Source organism: Serinus canaria, chromosome 10 (genome assembly GCF_022539315.1).
Source record: "Serinus canaria isolate serCan28SL12 chromosome 10, serCan2020, whole genome shotgun sequence".
Lineage (NCBI taxonomy): Eukaryota > Metazoa > Chordata > Aves > Passeriformes > Fringillidae > Serinus > Serinus canaria.
In genome coordinates this window covers 13,524,909-13,543,225 of record NC_066324.1, presented here as the reverse complement: position 1 = coordinate 13,543,225, position 18,317 = coordinate 13,524,909, and the positions used below count along the sequence as shown (strand labels likewise).

General features: G+C 36.5%; 1 long non-coding RNA gene across 1 annotated transcript; it reads left to right on the top strand.

The window, feature by feature from the left end:
* The first annotated feature begins 2,231 nt into the window (after nt 1-2,231).
* On the top strand, nt 2,232-17,920 carry LOC127060012 (uncharacterized). The gene is made up of 3 exons (XR_007778463.1): nt 2,232-2,758; nt 4,957-5,094; nt 15,670-17,920. It is a non-coding gene; the product is annotated as an uncharacterized LOC127060012 (long non-coding RNA).
* Nucleotides 17,921-18,317: the final 397 nt, after the last annotated feature.

Here is an 18,317-nt window from a genome sequence, read left to right as displayed (position 1 = left end):
CTTTGATCTTATTTTTAATGTAAAGGCAAACATTTTAGCAGCACAAATAGAGGACTTGCAGCAGAATCTTGCCCTCCTGAACCATCTCAAAGCTTTAGGTTTCTCTTCAGGGAAGCTATGATTTTCTTTCTGGGCTTTCAAGTCAATAATCAAGTAACTTCATATAGATCAGTTTAATTTTCTTTATCTCAGTTGCCTCACATGTAACATAAGAGTAGACAATAACCTCCCTTAAAGGCTTGCCAAGAAGAACCAAACTATAAGATCTTCAAATGAAACACATAATAAAAAAGATTTTACGTAATTTGACATTTAAAACTAGAACTCGGTAACATTCTACATACCTGTAAGACTGTATTTTAATTTTGGATTATAAGGTAGATGTACATCAAGCAAAATCTTAGATAATTTATACATTTTACCACTAGGGATATACTACCTTCATTTAGAAAAGCTAATAATGTTAATCTAAAACCCCCTCATTATTGCTATTTGATACACATATACTTAAAGAGATTCTGTCCTATACCTCATTTAAATATATTTTCAAACTTTATGAGAAATACATTTAAAAATTACTGCCTTTAGAAGTATTATTAAAATTTATACATATGACCTGCATTTCCTAACACCCATAGAATAGCTAAAGAATATTTAAGGTTCTATTACCTGTGAAAGCAATGATTGCCTAAATTCTTTTAATGCAGAGATCATGAATTTAACTTTTTTTTCTATGTGAAATTCCACACACCCAATTTCACTCATCACATTATAAAATATGTATTTATTTCCCATGTTTCAACCTTCTACCTGATAATATAAAAACACTGTAAAACAGGTTGTAACTCTAGATCAATATAGCCTTTAAACTGTCCTTAAATCAAATAAGAAAAGAGAAACTATTAGAATATCATTTGAGTGAGACCTGCTTGCTGGGAAGAGCTGGTATTTGTTAAGTATTTTTGGTTTTATGCTGCAGCTATGTAAGTTTATATTGCATTTATGGTGGTTAAACTGAAATGATAAAACTGAAATGATAACTGAAATGATAAAATGACATAAGGTATTTAGATCTAAAAATAAAAATGTTTTACTCCTTAGTCTGTGAGACAAGGCCATTCCTTGAGCAACTCCAAACAAGCAGGAATTTTTTTCATAGTACATTTTATAGCTATTTGGGCAATTGTAGCTTAGGAATGAAATCAAGCTTAGCTCTTTGCCATGAGTTATCACTTATTTGCATTTCACATTTTCAGAGCATATTTTCCACTACAGAATACATAATACATAAACATCTTTTATTTGCTAAAAAGAGGTATCCCAATTTTTTTCCCCATGGGAGAGGCTTAATTTTGATCAATAAGAACACAGTTTTAAGAAGCCTAAAGAGATTTCTTGAGATAAGAACTGTTTCCAGTGAAATTGCTTTTCAAACTACCAGTGAATGATAAGCAATGATACTTTGGTATATAAGGAACTACAACTGGAATGGAACACGGTAATAACAGAACTGTTACATTTATCCCATGGTTCTCATGATACTGGGCCTGTGAGCTCAGTGCCACCTTTTTGGGCTGATTCAGCTCTGCTCTATCTGGATAGCTGGTCATCCCCACAGACCACTTGATTCACTGATCTTCTGAGGTCCCTTCCAATGTGAATTTCCCCATGATCTTGTGATCCCATGACTCTTCATATAAATTGATTTAACATTTTTGTCAAGACCTCAGGCCAGCAGAGAAACTGCACATCAAAAACTTCTATAGGTATACAGAACTTCATCACAGAGGATGGACTGATGTCTCTGACCTACAGTCAGCCTTTAGAAAGGTTAGCAATGAAATATCAGATAATTTGTTTTGAGGTTTTTTCTACATTTGAGAGACTGTTTAGCATGATGTAAAGCCAAATTAAAAGTAGGACAAAAAGCTTTTGGGGGAATAGACACATGCTAAATAAAAGTGGCTGCTGCCACTGCCACCCTGCAGGGTCTTACAAAATATCATGTAATGTGTCAATGTGATTTATTTTTATGAATTATTCCTATGGGCAGGATGTATGTATTCTGTGAAGATTAAAAGGAGTTGTTTCTTTAGAGATACTACATTAAGAATCACTGTAAAGTTATAGTTTAATTCTGCAGAACAGAAGATCCCACTCACTGATCTTTTACCAGTATAACAGAATAATTATTGTGTACAAATTTCATCACGGAACAATTCACAAGGCTGAATACATTTTACAAAGTCAATGAAGTTTGACATGAAACAGATGAGGCACTGAGCAAAAATATTTTCCAGTTCTGAAGCTAAGCATTCAGAGACATATTTCCAGTATTGTAGGATTTAATTTTCTTAATGATATCTGTTAGCTCTTCAAGAACTGACAAACTGGCTCCCACTGTTGCCCACTTTATTTAAGGTTACCTGTCTGTCAATTGCTTCCAGAGGCACCAGTTCCAGAAGAATTTGTCATTTCAACCCACATTGAGCAAGACTATGATTATCTCTGAAATGTTATTTCCAGTGGCTTTTGCATCTTTCTAGTAATCTGTACAGAAAGGCACACTACACTTGATACATGACTACTAACTATGGAAGTTTCTATAATAATCCCTACAGAGTATTCTTCTGTGCAGTGAGAAGCTTCAGGAAGCCCAAGGCAACAGAAAGCATTTCATGAGTGGTCTCTGGCACTGCACTGGCTGCCCTCTTGGCTCTGACTGCAATTACCAGCTACAGCACCCTTGGGAACAGTGGTGAGAGTGACCCCAGTCCTATTGGTACATAGAAAGGACTAGAGCATTTCCCAGGCTGCTGACATCTGTTATAGCCAAAACATAACTACTACTAAGAGATAATTTGTACTATTCTTCCAGTTCCTCTTGCCTCCCCACTGAGCAGCAACTTGCTACAGCAAAGTATTACTGAACAAGATTTCTTGCAGCTCCTGCACTAAGGAATGCCTCTGTCCTGGCTACAAGGTTCCTCTCAGGGCTCACACTGTCTTTCATGCTGCTTTTTATGAGTTGTTGATAGACACTACTAAACAGTGCTCAGGATAGTGAGCATGAGGATGTTTCCTGTAATCATGACTGAAGGCTTACCACATTATTTCATACCTATGTTTATATCATTTTGGAGGTAGACTGGATTTCCAGGTGCTACTAAACAATTACACTTTAAAATGATTAGGAATATATTTTTCATTTTTTTCCAATCAGAGCATGACCAGACTCTCCTCAGTAGTGCTCATGACAGGACAAGAGGCAATAAGCATAAACTGAAACATGTTTAATTAATTCCATCTCAACATTAGAAAACACCTTGAGGGTGGCTGAATGCTGGAATAGGTTTTTGAGAGTGGCTGTGGAGTCTCCAGACTTGGAGACATGGCCCTGAACAAGCTGCTCTAGCTGATGTCCCTTGAGCAGGAATATTTGACTCCAGAATTTAAGTGTAACTCATGACACTATTTAGGTGTAAACTCAACTATTCTGTGATTCTGTAATTAGAATACCTTCCTTAATGATTTATGTCTTTTACTTAGAAACTGGAATACTGTAACTGATTGAACAAGGCAACGGCTCATGACCACTGAGAGAATGAAGCTGTTAGAGCTGTTAAAACCTAACAGTGCAAATGAGAGACCAAAAATCAAACCAATCACATTAGTGTTTCATGTTTATCCTGACTGGGCTGTGTTTGGGAAGGTGTCTTAAAAGAACTGGGCTAACTACATGTTACCATCCTGCATTTGCCCTAAGTGAGAGACTGTATCTCTCCCCCTGCACTCCACAGTGAGCAGCAGAGGTGACAGAGGCAGCTGCCTTGCACTGGCAGGATTGTCTGCCAGCATCTCCCCACTGGCACATCCTCCTCTCTCATCTTTAACTGGCAGGTGTTGCTAACTCAAGCAAGTCTAGAAAGCTGCAGGAATTTCACAGCAGAGAGATGTTGCTGAGTAGATTCTCTTTGGAATTAGAAGTGGGTTCACTCTTTCAAATGTTCTGAGGACAAACACTGTCTGCTGTTTACTGCACCAAGCTTGTAGGCATTACTGGTTTGTGAAAAGGTAATTTTAAAGAATGAGAAAGATCATGAGTTTTTTGGTTAAAAACATTCTTTGTCTTTCTATGTTCCAAATAAACAGTTTAAAATTCAGCTTCTTCAGACTGTTTTCTCCCCCTAACTGTAAGACATTAAGTGCCATTCAAATATGTTGGAATATTTCCCCCCTTTTCAAAAGCTACCCATAGAGAAATGTTTGGCTTCCCTTCAAATGGAACAGTTCAAAAAGAAAGAACTGCTGAGCACAGGGATTAGCAACAGTTGCTCTTGAAAATGATTGATACTTTAAAATGACTGGGGGACTGGGTTTTTACTTGTGAAAATAGAACAACAGGTACAGCAGAAAGGCTGGACTCAAGAATTGTGACTAGATTATTAGCAATAAAAATTGCACACAAGGTGTTAAAACTTATTTGTAGAGACCTCATATTTGTCGAGAGCTGTACTGGCTTGGAGGAGAGTACTTGTTTAACAAAAAAATTGCCATCAAAATGGCTCACTTAACAAGGCTGAGGAAAAAAACTAGAGATTTTGATGTTATACTTCCCAAGGTGAGCAGATTGGGTTTTTTAAGGTTTTTTTTTCATTTTATTTATGCTTTTCAAACTCCCGTCAGATGACAGTAATTTAAAAAACCCCAAACAAATAAAACTACACATAATCCCAACCACCCACACAAACAAACAAATAATTAGTAATTTAAAATATTGTTTCTATATCATTGGAACTAATGGTAAATATTGTCTATTTCAAATGTTAAAGCCTTAATAAAAACTGTGTATATATTTAGCCAGGCCTTTCAGTATAACTTTACTGAAGTGTTAATATACCAAGACCTAGCTTCCCTATACCACCAGAAAAATTATCTCATTTGTTATCTTTCCAGTACAGCAAGCTTTTTCATCCATTTATTTTACAAGCTGCTGTTGCCACTGTTCTCCTTGAGGAGTCTTGACAGTTGACTCAAGCTGATGGCCACACTTCCACAAACTGCTGTAGAGGAACTGCCAAACCTGTTTCTACTGTAAGTCTGGTGCTTTCTCTAATTCCTCATGAATTTTCTCTCTATATATATAGATGTATAATTTCATTATGTATACATTATTGTGGAAATGATGTGTCAAGCGTGGAGAAAAAAAACCAAAAAAGCTGTTTTCCTTTTTGCTCTTTTGCTGAAGTAGACAAATATTGGAATTAATGCACAATAGAATTCCATTGCACAACATGGCTAAACCAGGTGAAAAAGCCTGTGTCTTAGAAGTAAACTTTTCTAATGAAAAAAAAAAAAAAAGAAAAAAAGGAAAAGAAATGAGTTGAGGGTGCTAATAAAATAGTAGAAGAAGCCCTTAAGGAAGTATGATGGTGTTGAATGTGTGATACAGGCCAGTTTTTAACTGAGGGAAGAATGGTTAGTTAAAACACACAAGATATGGGCCCAGAAGCAGAGATTATTGGCAACAGTTCTTGTGTTTTGCAGACAATAGGAAGTAGGGGTGTGACTGGCCATCTGGTCTGCACGCTCCAGCTCCAGCTGTGCTAGCAAGCTTAAAGGAGGAGCTGCAGCTGTGTAATGAATATTTACAGCAGAGGAGGGTGTGATTTATGGCAAAGAGAAGAACTGATGAAAAAGTAGGACTGAACGTGCTTGAGGTCTAAGATGGCATTTCAAATCCTGCTATCTGTGATTCAATACTGGACATTTCCTTAAAATATTCAGAGACCTGAAAGAAGAGATTTGATTAATAAACTTGCTTTAGTGTGTGTAAATACAATGCTGGGAATTAGTACACAGTTGCCCAGCTCCAATTGTTATAAACATAGTTACACAAGCACAAGAGTTTTCCTGCTAAGTAGAATGAAAAGAAGGTTTTGATAATTTAGTATCGAAGAATTAGAAACTTATTTTAGATAGTTTGGAACAGTGAACACCTTATGTACAATTAATTTTATATTATTCATGCCAATGAATCAGACTCAGAGATGGTCTGGGTGGAATAACAATTTATCATCACAAGATATCTTCACTGATGTAACTTGTTAGTATTTAAAGTTTTGTTAAAAAAACCCAGGAATTTCATAAATGGGATTTCTGTATATTTACATATATGTATGTATATGCAGATATTACACAGCTCTACCTACTGCCCCTTCTTAAAAGATGGTGAATAAATAATTACAATATAACTGTCTTCAGATACACCTTGTCCATGTTATTTAGCTGCCACAGGTTACAAGCAGGCAGGAGGTAACCTGCAGTTGTGACAGCACACAGTACCAGCAAGAAGTTAACTTGTAACTGCATGTAAAAAGAATTGCCAGTATGTTTTCCTCATTTTTGCCTTGCTAAAGAAATATATCTTGGATGGTAGGTACTGCCTTGAAAAAAAAATTCAGCTAGAAGCCTTTGAGTGGGAATTAGTCACATTCCTGGTTGCTTTTCCTGTGCTCCAGAGAGTTTATGACAAGCACAGAGAAGTGTGAAAAGCTTTGATATTAAATGTAGAGATAACATTCATCTGAAGAGCTGGTGTCCCTGGAGAATGGAGGGAAAGTGTTATTCTCTAATATTCCTCAAAACACTCAGAGCAAGTGGTTTTATTCTGTCCATGAAGACATTCTCAGAAATCTAATTCTTTTAAATGCTACTGCCTTAAGAAGCCTTCATTCTGTAAAAAAAACATGCCACAGGAAATCCTTAAATATAAGGGTGGAGGTAAGTAGCTGGCATTTGTTTCTAATTCATGTTTATTTTATTTCATTGCAAATTCTAGTTCATCTCTTCCAAATGAATATGGAACATTTCATTTGCTGATCTTCTGCATTAATGTGGTCAATATAATTGGAGCTGAAGTGAGCTGTTTGCCAGACTTTCTAACTGCTGCCAAGAAAAACTTGGGTGTCATTTTAGAAAAATCCATGGGTGGAGGAGGACGAGATCATGACCATCTGTCTATGCATCAAAGGCTAAATCATTATAGGGGAAAAATAACTTCTCTGTTGTGTTTGCCAGCCTTGCTCCCCTTCAAAGTAAGTTCAGTTAGTAAGTTTTGAAGACAAACATCTTCAAAATTGTCCTGTGGGCTCAAATGTTTCTTGGAAGAAAGTTGGGGAAAATTTTGAAGGTCAAACTGCACAATTTGGAAGTGAATGAGATAGCATGAGAATAACATTTGAGGAAAATTATGCAGTCTCCTTCAAAACTTCCCAAATGTTTTCTGTTGCATCCTTTTCTGTTCCAGAATTTAAGAGGTAACAGATAGGAAGCACATAATCTCTTTCTTGTCCTGAAGACAGTTTACACACATTCCATGCCCCACGGCATTTACAGACTTCTGGACTTAACATTTAACAAAGGGACAGTAGACTGAGAGCTTTTGAGAGATGTGACAGTAAATACGCACCTGGACCTACCTGAGCCTTAGAATTTCTCTTGTTGGTCAAGATAATAGTCTGAAAAATAAACATTCTGCCAAAATATTGCACAGAGAAGAGGTGCCTTATCTGTACTATAGTTAATACTTTGCTCTTTTTATTTGGTTGGATTTTTATTTAATGCAATGCAAAATTAAAGTCTTGGCATGATGCCAAAATCCATCATAAGGAGCTAAACTAGGAATGTCTCTGAAAAGCCATCAGTCCTTGAAACCTGGAGTCACTACTGCAGGCGTGCCACAGACTCCTTTATCAGTAGTCACTGTGACATAAATGTCTCTCTGATGAGAGTGAAATGACAACAAATGGAAAATGCTGGTAACCATGGGAGCTCTGTTTAGACTGCCACTTCCAGGATGCTACTGCTCTAGTTCAGTCTGCTACTGTACCCATTGCAGTTCCTGCAAGCTCCAACTTCTAGCATGCTCTCTTGTCAAAATGTTTGCATTTTGCAGTGTGTGACATCTAAGTCCAGACATTATTACTTAAAGATATCACTCAGGTTTCTCTGAACAGGAGTCCATAGCGTCAGTTTTCAAAGGAAACAGTTGCAGTTCTTATCAGCAGTATGAAGGTTTCCTTTCTATTGAGATTCTGAATTCTCTCCTTCTCTGAAGATAAGAAATTCCTGCTATCACAGCCTTTATCTGAATATGAATGGGTCCCTGAATTTGATAAACTGTTTAGGACTATGAGGATCCAATCCTAAATATGTGTACCTTGAGAGTTCAAAAGGTGAATTAATTTCACCTTTGTACAATTGGTATTCTAAAACGTACTTTGAAAACAATTAAGGCATTTTGGAGCTATACCTCCTGTTTCAACATCTTAAAATTAAAAAAGAAAATATTTCACAGGCAGATCCGGGTGCGACTTTTGGAAAAACAGTCCTAGCTTTGTTTTTAATAAATGAAAAACTAAGCAAGAGTGAATTTTTTAAAAGAAGTGAAATGTCATAGCATGTTTCACACATGAAATGTAAGAAATACAGTGTTAATTTGCAGTGCATTCTGAACAGAGAACCACAGCATTCCACCAAATCTGGAATCCTTGAGGATAGAAACATTTTAAGTTTCTTTCTAATAGTAACTACAAAGTATTACTTCAGCCTCATGTGATAAAATGCTGTCTTGAAGATAAATGTAAAAAATCTAACCTGACTGAACAAAGATTTTTAAAAGGTACTGACTATGCAGAAAAATTATACTTTTAAGTTAGTGAAGTTGATATGAGAAGAGAAAGGTCTCAAAAAGTTTTCCTAAAATCAAAATGCTTACAGCAATGACATGGCTGAGTTTTCTAAAATATTTGTTTGTATCAGACTTCTTGAATTATCACCTTTCTCAACCTTTAGTCTTGAATTTTTCAGGATTTGTGTATTCAAGAAAAAAGTTTAAAAGAGTAAAACCTAGTAATCAAGTTCTTCTGTGCCACTTGCAGAAATCTTGTGGTAAAGAACGAATCTGGGTCATTACAGTGAAAAGTGCACATATACATACTGTGTCAGAGCATTCTTTTAGGACTTTTATGAACAACAAGAGTAGAAGCCTTTCTGCCCTAACACTCTCTCACTGTTTATGTGGTCAACAAATATTTGACCTTGACTAGTAAAATTTACTGTTTGAGATGAATAAGAGGATATCCTGTAAAGCAGGAGTGTTAGAAATCTGCGTGGAGGATTGAATTAGAAAACTGCCAGAAGTTCAAGGGCCACAGCCATTTTGCATAAAATGAAGCAGATGGTAGCTGACTTAATCTTTGATACCATGGTACAGTCCACAGAGATTATAAATCCCAGCATGAAACACTCCATTTCTTTCTGGCATTGACCAGGTGATAAAGAAAGATATAACATCTTGCAGACATTTTGAAATACCTACCTTCAAAAAATATTCTATGATGCATTCTTGTTTCTTATCTACATTTTTCTAGCAAAGGCTCTAGTTTTAGCACCTACAGCTAATATCATACAGTTGATTAGCAACCACAACTAATTGGCAGTTTCTTGGCCATGTTATTGGAGCTTTGCCTATGCTGGCCCAGAGCTTCCCTGCTTCTCAGAAGCCTCTTTCCTGTATTACACAAGCATTTATAAATCTTCCACCACTATATATGCCATTCACAGGCATAACCAGATCAACCAATAGAACAAATGCTCAGAGTCCATTTTTTAAATTCCTACACTACTCAGGAGCTGGTGGAACTTGAACATATTGCTAAGGAGGGGATGTCTTGGGTTGTTCCTGAGGATCTTCATCTAATAGGTATTTTACATGACATGAGTGACTAAGACTGTTAGCATTTTTGGTTGAGAGTGTAAGAGATTTTTTTATTCAGAAAATCTTAAATTCAAAATGTTTCCCATTATATTTAGCAAAGCAAGTAAACATTTTGAAAGTTACTCTAAATCAAACTCTTATTGTGTAGATCAAAATTTCAGGAAATTCACACCATCTACACATGCAGACTAAGGAAGCTTATGATAAAACCATGTGTTATGAATATTACTGAGTCACTCCCTGCAGACCTCTCTGTGTTGCACCATATCAACTTAATGCTGGGTATGATTTGTGATTTAATTTAAAGGATCTTAACTGGTTTTAAGTTAAGTTTTTAATTCTACTGCTAATGATAGATACAAAATATTAATCTAAAAACACTGGTATTAGAGAAAGAAGAAGGCTAAAATCTGAAGTCAAAGAATAAAATAATCTCATTAATTGTCCCCAACTTGCTAATACAGAGTGAAATCCATTGGCTTTCTGGTAATAAAAATTGTGTTGTCCTTTGGAAATATGCAGTTTCTGTAATAAGATTTAAAATGTAAGTGCTAGAATATTCCTAAACTTTTAGAATATCCAACTACTATACTTGCAGACATTTTACTTCAATTTGTAGACCCCTACAAAGGCATAGATGAACTACGACAGATTTTGGTGTAACTACTTTGTAAGGAAATAGCTCAAACATGATTACTGAAGACTGATCTTTTAATGGAAAGATGACTAGAAAGCATCATTAATGTGAAATTGTGGGTGCTTCTCTATCTATGTTTTCCCTAAAACAAAAATGGACAGTGTTTTGTCATTCAAAGCTATAACCACTATTACTCAGCACTGGTGGGAACCAGCCTCAGCCCATCTGCTTTGCTCTGATCTGACTGCACAGAGCAAACACAAATCTGGGTGGGTTACAGGAAGCAGAAATCCCTGGCATTGCTGTGTGAGTTTGAGACCCTGCTGCCCTTCTCCCACCCAGGTGCGGCCACTGAATGTAGCTTTGTAGCTCTGTACTGCTTCTCAGGGCCTCTGCCTAAACCTTTAAAAACTGCCTGAGAGCCGAGGGAAGCTCAAATACTTTGTTGGAACCTGCTGAGGCTGCAGCTCTCCCTGTTTGTACTTTCCAATTTTTCATTAGTAGTTCCACTATCATTATGTGGTAACAGCTACAGAGCCAAAGACTTGTGCCCATTGCTTCAGCTGGAACAGCATTAGAGCTGCTATGATTTGTTTCATGGTCTGACTCAGTGCAAAACTTAAGGGGCATCACTGAAACTGAGGTTTCCCATTTCTCATGAGAACAGCCCCAAGCCTATATAAGATGTAGTATTTCAATTTTATAGATGAGAGAGATGAAATTATTCCTTTTGATATTACAGATATGTCCAGGATATCCAGAAATTTATGTTCTTGACCTAATACTGCAACAGGAAAACAAAAAATCAAGAGGAGAAAGCATTTAGAAATTATTGTAACTACATCTTTTTTTGCCCTTTCAGGATTTTGTTTTCAAGCAATGGCTTCCTCTAACAGCTTTTAATACTTAACTAGTCATTTTCATCAGCATGGAGTTGTTTTAATTTGTTACTTCTATGTTCCAATTATGAAATATGACAGAATTCTAAATATTTAATGGGAATGGGATTATTACCAATGTGCCCTTGTTGCATGCTGCATTGTTATCCTCTTTAGTATTGTAAAATATATGATGTACCTGTAGAAAAGAGACCTTAGCAGTGCATACAGATGGAATTTAATTCCTTAAGCAATCATAGGTTTGCAAGTGTTATTCTCAAAGTCTCCATATAGGTTCTTCAGATTATTATACATGAGCATTGATGAAAAAAGGCTTTGCCCAGCTTCTTTTAATACAGCAAGTCCACATATTATTCAAAGATACATGGTACAAACAGATCAGTTTGATCACACCCTAAAATGGATGTCTCGATTGGTGTGCAACTGATGGTAAGTTTATAATTTCATGTTTTACTGTACAGGAGGTATTTCTTGCAGATTACAATGACCCTCAAGTTATTTTGGTTCTTGTTCACATTTTAAATGAATTCTTCTAATATCCTTTGAGAAAGGTCAGATTCACACAAAGGCCTATAGAGAAATACTGTCATTTAAAATGAAAGAGTACAAAACATTGTAGGCCGCGATTATTCACTTGCTGTTGGTGCTTTTGGTAAGAGAAATCTATGTTGGTAGAAAAACACAAATTTTTGTTTCAAGGGGATATAGCAAAAAGAAAGACAAGTGCTTTATGGCTCCTATAGTAAGCTTTTCCCACCAAAAGAACTAATTCTAGGTTGGCAGTGTATCTGCAATGGTTGAAATTAAAATCTTACTGGCCCCTTCAAAAATGTAGCAAATTGGTGTCAGATTTTGATATAAGCAAGATATAAAAATAGAACAGCAGCCCAAAACATCCACTGCTTGTAGGAAGATATACAGAGACAAGCTTGCAAAGTACTTTGGGTTGTGTTACAGGTCAAGCTCTACCAATGTTAAATCAGTTGTGGGAAGAGGAAAGTCATGACAAAGTCAGATTTCCTTTATAGAACACACCTGGGGAGATCAACAGAGTTACTCTTACAAGAGAAACTGCAGCAACCATAGACATAGGCTGCATTAAGAATAACAAAAATTTGTTATACAGGGGCCAAGAAGACCATGAAATGACATTATTTCTGAGTTGCTGTAGTGAAGTGAGATACATGGTTCATCTCATGTAGTAAAAGCAAGAGTTCTGCCAAAACAGCAATAAAATCCCCACCTTCTTTTCTGCTGCCAAATGTTCTCAGGGCCACCAGAGACAACGATCAGGCCTGTGTCAGTCACTGGCTCCTGCTGCTTTCATTGCACTGTAAGTCACAGCAGTCCCACCTGGGCTGCTGATGCAAAAGCCAATTTTCATTTCTCATGGGTCTCTTCTCATTTCTGTGAGAGACTGTCACAGACCAGGCTATCTCCTGTGCCCAAGCATCCACTTATTCAGCCATCTCACCAGCTCTCATTCTTCTGGATCTTGACTACTGCAAATATAAAGCAAATCAAAGGCTTTTTTTAAAGCTTTTTTCCTCATTAACTAAAGGCCTTCCTCCTCACTTCAGCCCCATGTCAGAAATCAAGCATAATATTTGCATTGGAGAGGTGGTTTCCCTGAAATTGGTGAATGAATTAATGTATTTTTCAAATGGTGAGCATGAAGTCTAAGATCTGGCTTTTCATAAAAACATGGAAATCAGGTGCAGGGTGGTTTTAGCACTGACTTCAACTACTGGGAATTAGGAAATGGAATTAGGTTGCATATGGATGTTAGACTTCTTAATGACTCATGAAAAGAAAAAAAACAGTATTTAGGCACAAAGAGTGTCAAATAAATTGGGGCTGTTTTTTTGCTATGAAAAAACTCTGAAGGTGCTGTGTCCTATCTGTATGGGATAGATCACAGAAGAAAAGCATAACTTAAAACTGGTATCATCACAATTATTGCTATTCTGCACCTGCCTAATTTCTAGTTGCTTAATTTAGTTAACTCCTCTTCAAACAGGATTTTAATTTATGTTATCTGTTATCATTTTCTCAGTATTGTCTAAAATGCATTAGAAATGGAACCAAACTAATAAATATCTTACCAAAGACACTGCAGAAGCCTTTTGAACTAAAAAACATTTTGTTTTAACAAGCTACAGTAGAAATCAGTAAAGTTAAATAATTGTTATGCAAATCAAAACAATATTGTATTTCTGGATGGTGAGGAAGCTATGTTGTGTTAATGGATATAAAAATATCTGGAGGTTGATGTTTAAAATGATCAGTTTATCATGTGGGTACATTTTATTCCTCTCCAAAACAGTACCAAATTGAAAGTACCTTAGAAGAATTAGATGGCTATATGATTCCAGGAGAACAGTATCTCTTCCCCTATTACAGATCATTAGGAGGTTAACAATGCAAATGAATGAATGTGGCTGCTCCTGCAAATCGTTTTCAATTAGCTGTTGAAATAGAAAACTCATCTGAGAAACTGCCCTAAAATAATAACACAAGTTTCCCATGTGAGCACTTTGCCACTGAACAAGAGCAATCCTGTAGTTTAAGCCACTAGACACAGTTTATAATTAATGTCCAATTTTTCACAGGTGCATTTTTTATATATTTTGTCAGGGTATTGGCATTTTTTTTGAAATTTGCAGCTTTGGTCCACACAGTACATATTGATAGAAGCAAGGTGTGATGTTAAATCTGTAAGTGAATTCCACTTGGTTAACTTCCAGAAAGATTATTTTATTTAAAAATTAACCTTTCGTCAATGCCAATAAGTCTTCTCTATAATAATAGCTCTGAACAGAAGGCTAAGTATCATTGCTTCATATATACCACTTCTCTTCTTGGTAACTCATACTTCTCTTTCCTGAAAAGTAAAATATTTCCCTATCTTGAACCACCAAAGTGGTGAGCTGTTTTTCACTGACTTGTGCATGGCCTTTTAAAACACTGATTCTGGGGACAGGCAGACCTGGTGAGTAATTCTGGCTTACAGAACAGCATATACACAGTGTTTACAGTGGTTTAGAAAAGATGCCAAAATACTGCTTTTTAAAATTCTGTCATATTCACATAGGTATCTTGTTTATTGTAGAAGTTTAATATCTGTACTCCACCTGTCTAAACAAGCAGAGCAGTTGAGTGATTCATGGTTAATGTTTCCCAAGGAACCTGTATACTAGAAGTGGGACACTGGAGAAAACAACTAGTCTGACATCTTTTGTTTGTGACAATGAAATTAACCACAAACCACAAATTGTTTAGGGCTTCAGTGTGTTGATAGATATTCAAGGTCTAGAAAAAATATTTTTTACTGCATGCAGATTTGTACTAATACAGTAGCATAATTAAGGAAATCACCCTGCAAATGTCTGCTGCAGGCACATAAAAACCATTTGTTAGAAATCTGTGGTGTGCAGAATATTATGATCAAGATCCCTTAAAGAATTCTGTGCAGATTCTGTTCACCTGGGTTTTTTTGTCAGGATGGATTTTATTGCCATTGCATTGTTGTAATTTAATGCTGCTTTTTCACTAAATGTAAAGTTAATCTATGGCTGCTTTAACACCAGAATAGTATTTCTGCTGTCCTCAGCCACAAGAATTTTCAGCCAGTGCCTATGCAGTACTATCAACTGCAATGTCATATGAAATTCCGGTTTCACTCTGTGAATCCTCACTCAGAGATCAAACAAGCATTGTTTGATGTCAAACTTTTTTCTCCTATAACTCTACTGTTTAACATGTAGCTCTACAATCTTTTATTGCTACAGGTCTGATGCCATGCTGGCCTCTATTGCTACTAACCCATTACGTGAGTCTACAACACACAACTTTACTGTAGCTGGGCTGAAAAGTTACATTGGCCAGCCAGACACAGAATTTGAAGACAGAAATTAAAGGATGTTTTTACTAATTTTTGCATTTATGCAACCTTGGAAACAGGGATAATAATAGGGAAATGGAGAGGAAATGGAGAACTATGGAGTGTTGAGATAAAGAAAACAGAGCAAAGATAGTGAACTTGAACTGAGGTCATGAATTTCTCAGAAAAAAGAATGAGCTGTAATTTGTAGTTTGAAACTTCAGGCTGTTCTTATTTTAAGAATACTTGTAGGACTCAGAAAAGTAATATACAGATATTCAGCAAAATAGTTCTGTTTGTGAAAAACAGCTAAGAAATGTTAGAGGTGACAGAACGACACACAGAGTGTCATTTGGACTTCAGCTGTCATTTGGGAGCCAGTTCAGACTCTGATTACTCATGTGCCATCCATGCCCTCAGAGTTCAGGAGTTACTGGGATATAACAGTGCTTTCCTTTTCTCACCTCAGGTCTCTAAGAATCACAACAAATGAAACTTGACTCCTGCATACAAACTGATGGAAGCCAGATTTGTAGCATTTCTCAGAACTCTCCTGGAGAGAATGAGCATCTCTTCATTCTGAGTCTCATCCTGGATATTTTCTTTAACAAAAATTAGAAGTTCTTAATTACTTTAAAGGAGTATCTACTATTTTATCAAATTTGTCTCAAATCAGCCTATCTGCTCAAAACCTATTAACAGGGCATGGGTGCTACGGTTGCACAAATCTCCTTTCCTTAGTAAACTGGGCCAAATACCTCTAAGAAGTCAAATGAAAGTTTAATCTTTTAGAAATGACATTAAAAAAATAAATTTTTTTAGACAATCCTACCAAATTTAGTATCATGTTAATCCTACTATTCAAATGTGCAGGAATAAACAAGAAATTATATTCTTTACGTGAATTTTTGACTCTTCCTCTATGCTTCTACATGACGAGTAATTTTCAATCAAGCTGTTTAGAACACCTGAGATATTCCTCAGCAAATGACTGCCTTGTCTGAGCCCAGTCAATATTGACTCCAATGAGGCATGCATCACCACGCATTCAGATGCATTTTGCATTTTGATTGAAGAACAAACCACTCCAGGCCATCAGACACACATAGGCCAGGAAGGATGCACGCATTCTGCTTTGTACTTTGGCAAGGGAACTCTAAACTGGCTAAATTTTAGTCAAGACCAAATATTCAAGAATCTGGAGATGATGGAGAGCCTTGGAAATATCAACTCTGTTTTAGAGATGCTGCTTACAATTTTGTTTTGTAGGCTTTCTTGAAGAATACAAAAACTTCTCCTAAAAACACTGTATGCCCAAAGAAGGGAGCCTGAAATAAAGATAAACAAGTTGACTGCTGAATATTGAGGCAAAAAGGAAATAGCTGTGTAGATATGAGGCATGTTGGACAGCATTATAAATAGAAGTCAGTGGATCACAAAAAAACCCCAAACAAAACAGCACAATCTTTATTTTACTAAGGTTTTAAAAAATATATAATTCTACTATTTTAAAGTTATCATTAACATGCTACAGAGGAAGTTTCTAAAACTGAAATATGTTTATGTTCTAGAGACTGTTCTTAGTAGAGCCTGGCAAAAAGAAAGCTGTTCAAAGAAAGGCAATGATACAAGAGTCAAATGAAATAAAGTATTTAAGAGGGCAATACTTCTGCTGGTTCCCAAACTCCATAAAGCAGCATTAATGCAAAACCCCAGGACACAACTGGCTAGATTCCTAAGCAAGAAAATGTGGAAGTGATGCCATCTTTCATCCAAAAGTCCAGTCACTAATGCATTCATCTGGGAGAAGGCACTAGACAGAGAAGACCCATGCCTGTTTGAGGAGATTTTCAGAAGGGATTTTAAAATAAACCTCCTTGTTTTGTTTCATCTAAGTGTACACTGAGCCAGAATGACTCAAGTCTGATATGTAAACCACACAATGGGGAGATGGGACATCCTAGACTTTTAATCTCTGTTCAGATAGACATTTAACATTCTTGAAGTAAAATAACTAAATCAGAGGAGAGTACCTCAAATACCCTGTGAAACTCTGGTTAGATCAGATGTGTGGGAAGTGTTGATCCTATGAAAAATAAGACATGTCCCCTTACAGACTGTAACTGATTGGCTGCTGGATAGGACAGTAATTCTGATTGCTTTCTCTTTTGTTATCTTAATATTTTCTTTCCATTTGGCAGCCAGTCTGATAAATAAAAATCAGTTATTGGCACAGACATTATCAGAATTAATGGACAAGTTTTACAGATGTGATGATAATGCCAAGGAATTAGCTTCAGTTCTAGTTTTCTTAACAGAAACTCCTAAGCAAACACATGATTACTATTAAAAAACATAAATTTAACAATCTAAAGGTGTGTCACTTTCTTCTTACAGTGATTGATCCAGAGTTGCTGATACCTCAGCAGAAATTTTGAACAATATTGGGCTAAAGAAATATATGTATTAGATTTTCTGTCTTTATTTCTTACAAGTTTGGGGGTTTTGGATGAAGAGAAAATTTTGCTTAGAAGCTTAGTAATGTGTTTCTATGTTTATTCATCAGGTATTTTCAAATTCATCCCAATGGCAACTCATTGTGAGACAATGTGAGTTATTTTTATGATTTCAAAGTAGCAGCAGCATTTATCACTTCTGGTTCTATCTGCAATAGTTTAAAAGCTGTACTGGAACATTGTACTTCTACAAGTCTTAACTCACTTTTTTGGAGTTGTCTTTTCTTTTTTCTTTTTGCCCCTTTTCCCCTCCCCTTCCCTTCCCTTCCCTTCCCTTCCCTTCCCTTCCCTTCCCTTCCCTTCCCTTCCCTTCCCTCCCTTCCCTTCCCTTCCCTTCCCTTCCTTCCCTTCCCTTCCCTTCCCTTCCTTCCCTTCCCTTCCCTTCCCTTCCCTCCTTCCCTTCCCTTCCCTCCCTTCCTTCCCTTCCCTTCCCTTCCCTCCCCTCCCCTCCCCTCCCCTTCCCTTCCCTCCCCGCCCCGCCCCGCCCTTTTTTAAGGACTTATCCTACTTTTTTCTGCTCAAAAGAATGTGGTTTGCTTGTAATCCTATATGAGCAATGGTTAATATTTTCTATGAGTTAATTTTTACAAATCACAACAAA